Genomic DNA, 246 nt, shown 5'->3' on the forward strand with positions numbered 1-246 from the left:
TTGATTTTTGTTTTAGGTAAAAGATCGAAGCTGCGCCAAGATATCTACGATATCTGGTTCGTCCCTTAAGGTAATTACGACGAATTTCATGACGAAGTAAAAAACACCGGTGCTGTGTGAAATCTAATCGTCAGCTCATTAATTATATGCTATACTTATCCTTTGCGCAATGAATTAATTATTTCGTTTTTGGTCGGTCCTGGAGAAAACGTTTATGCCGTTTTCGTCATATTCAGAAGAAAGGTG

The sequence above is a fragment of the Penaeus monodon genome, chromosome 34 (genome assembly GCF_015228065.2).
Source record: "Penaeus monodon isolate SGIC_2016 chromosome 34, NSTDA_Pmon_1, whole genome shotgun sequence".
NCBI classification, from domain to species: domain Eukaryota; kingdom Metazoa; phylum Arthropoda; class Malacostraca; order Decapoda; family Penaeidae; genus Penaeus; species Penaeus monodon.